This window comes from Tupaia chinensis, unplaced genomic scaffold, assembly GCF_000334495.1.
Source record: "Tupaia chinensis unplaced genomic scaffold, TupChi_1.0 Scaffold143667_1, whole genome shotgun sequence".
Taxonomy (NCBI): Eukaryota; Metazoa; Chordata; class Mammalia; order Scandentia; family Tupaiidae; genus Tupaia; species Tupaia belangeri.
In genome coordinates, this window is record NW_006203515.1 from 32,522 (window position 1) to 35,613 (window position 3,092).

The 3,092-nt window shown below is 43.4% G+C and overlaps 1 long non-coding RNA gene across 1 annotated transcript; it reads left to right on the forward strand.

The window, feature by feature from the left end:
- Nucleotides 1-340: 340 nt before the first annotated feature.
- LOC102471392 (uncharacterized) lies at nt 341-2,606 on the forward strand. The gene is made up of 3 exons (XR_003547222.1): nt 341-434; nt 1,513-1,586; nt 2,477-2,606. It is a non-coding gene; the product is annotated as an uncharacterized LOC102471392 (long non-coding RNA).
- Nucleotides 2,607-3,092: the final 486 nt, after the last annotated feature.

Genomic DNA, 3,092 nt, shown 5'->3' on the forward strand with positions numbered 1-3,092 from the left:
ACCAAAGTTCGTGGGCATGTGTAGGTCTCATGTGAATAGTGAGATGTTGGGGTATTGAACTTGGGACCTTCCCATGTGGCTCTACCATCATAATGCCTTGTATAAATACTGTGCCCCTATGGCTGGTGAGTTATGGACAGTTTTGCCACTGCTCTTAGTGTTTTAACATTAAGATGTTGAGGACTAGTAAAAGGTTTCACCTTGAATATCCAGTGGAAAGAAGACCCTAGGTTATGGAAGTAAGCATAGGGTCATGAGGAGGGGCTTTCCAGTAGAGCTGGTATGAACTGGTTATCTGCCTCATTGATGTTGTGATTCTTATCAACCTGATTCTTTATTTGCAAGTTTGGCAATAAAATATTGGAGGCTGCCCAAGGGACACAGGCTGCACCCATCACCAGGGGAATCCAGCATGGACAACGCTACATGGAAAGGTAGGAGCACCCTGAGAAAGTGACAGCTCAGATCCTGCTGCAGAATACATATTGTTCCTAGGGAGACTGATACTGCTAACCTCAGGTGCCCCAGCCAGATGGCTCTTTGGGCCAGCCCTGTGAATGGTGGTGCTCAGGTTCCATCACTGACTGTGGATACCAGAGCTCCACCTCTCATTTATGTTTCACTGAAGAGTGTGCCTAGAAGGAAAGTGGGTGAGCTCTTCAATCTCACTGTGAGTCAGTGGTGAAGGCTTCATCACACTTTACTTTTGTGCTTGGAACAAACTACATCAGTGAAGTTTCAGAATGGCACCTGTAGGTTCTAGTGGAAGAATTTTTTTTTAAATTGACTTCCTAGATAAATAGTCTATTCTACATGTCTGCTTTAAGAAAGTAGACATTTATTTAGAGAGTTTTTTTAGATATTTTTGTTCTTTATCTGTTTTGATTTTTTAAGTATGAACTATAGAACTCTAGTAAATTTAGTTCACATAATTTCACTCCTCTGAAATTGTGTATTCTGAAATCTTTACAGTTAAATCCCATAGCACTATCGTTTTCTCATTGGTATCATTATTCTTATAAGTCCATTTCTGTTCATAAACATTTACACAAGACCTTATCTGATGTGGAAGGCAAATTATCTATAGACCAAGAAAAAAAGAGTACACTGTGGCTTGAGGAAAAAGACTGGTGCTATTCTTGCCAGGATTGGTTGATACTCTTCCTTTCCATGGCTGCTTTTAGCCTGTGCTTATATTGTCCTTTTACCTCAAGTGTAGTAGGAAACTCCTATTCTAGTGCTGATTTCCAGCTAGTTGGAGCCCTGGTCTATCTGCCAGTGAATGGTTTGTTTTGAAATCCCCTAAATCAGGGTTCTGCAATGCCTTTCTCACAAGTCAGGGCATGAGTTTTTCCATTAGCTTTGTGGATCATCTGAGGTATGTAGTAAACTCCCTGCCTCAACTAAGGGACCTGCATACATGAACTAGAGTAAGATAGTGAGGGAAGGGGTTGCTATTCTACTGCACAGAAAGTGCAAGTCACACTAAACCCCAGACTTGTTTGGCCATAGGAGATTCTGTACGTCGTGCATTTCCCATGGAGAGAAGCTGCATGATCCCTCCTGAGGATGCAGAATAGAAAAAGGTAAATGCTGAGGCTCTTTCCAATGTGATGATGTCAGGAAACCTTAACTTTTCATGTGGTACCTCTTCTGGTGTGTGTTCTGTGTCTTTTTAAAAAGCAAAATTTTCCCAAGAGCCTACAGAATTCCCAGCTCATTGGAATCTTATGGCATCTCCAGAAGGGTTAGAGGCTGCAGCCTGAGGTTTCACTTCTGCACGTCCAGTGAGAAGACCCTATGTTAGGGAGGGAAGGAAAGGGCCATGAGGGAGGGACTTGCAGTCAGAGTTGGTATGAACTGCCTTTCTGCTTCCTGTAAACAGTATGAACCTGAGAAAACTTTTTTCTCCCCTGGGAGTCACTGGTCTCTTGGTGCCAGAGCAGATATTCTTTCCAGTATATTTAGGTCCTTATTAGCTTATAGAGTTCTGAAAATCAAATAGCACAAGAAAGACCCAGAGACAGTTTTCCTCAGAATAACTGTTCCTACATATAGGGTGAACAGACTCTTTATTTGCTCTCATTTCTCTGTTAACTTGTTGGTAATGAGTATCTGTGTTGTTGGTGGTGGTGAGGGAGAGGTGGGACTTGTCCTGGACATAGATGCTCCTGTGTCTGGAATATGCCCTGTTATTAGTCTGCAGTTGTCTTATTTCATGCATTGGGACCGATCCCTAGCCTTTTCTACATGGGTAGACCCAAGCCATGACATGTGGTAGGAATAGTTTATTCCTATGACTCCCCCTCTCTCCCTTTGCTTTTGCCAGGACTCAGTGGAAGGGAGACTTTTGTGATCATTATGAGTACTGGTAGAAGGAAAGGAGCCAGGGACTGTCAACTGCTTCACTTTCAGCTTTTGTGTTGGTATCATTCATTGTCATATCAACATAATTTGACGTTCTTCTTCTCTGCAGGTCAACATGACTGGCAAAGGGCTCCCTCCTTTCCCAGGACTGCCCCGGATTCCCTATCCCAAGCAGGGCCATTTATCATCAGATATGTGTCTTGGGCCACTGCCGCCACATCCACCACCTCCCTGTCCACCACAAGGTAAGATGATCTGAGACTAGTGAGCTGACTTGGAATGCATTGTCATCTCTGGAATCAATTAAGAAAATTAGGATGTGTGGCTCTTAGTTATTTCCATACCCAGGGCAGAAAATGTTGAGTCCATGCATACATCCCAGATGGTGCTACAGGGCTTCACAATCAAGCTGGCTGAACACATTATAGCTCTTCTTAGGTTTCTTAGGACAGCATGGACTATGTCTTCTTCCTAGCATGAGGTGGCCAGTGGCTCTTCTCTTACAGATGAGTAAATTGGTTCTGTATTCAAGAAATAGCAATTTTATATACATGTAGGGATCACTGGCCATACGTGCCAGCCCTGTGAGGGATTAGATATGTCCTGACTTCTAGAGCTACATATGTCCTAGTTGTGGCACACCTAAGTGTCACAGAGCTTGGGATCACCAATAATAGAAGCACCAAGGGGACAGCAAGGCCCCAGAGTACAATGTGGGAGAAGGA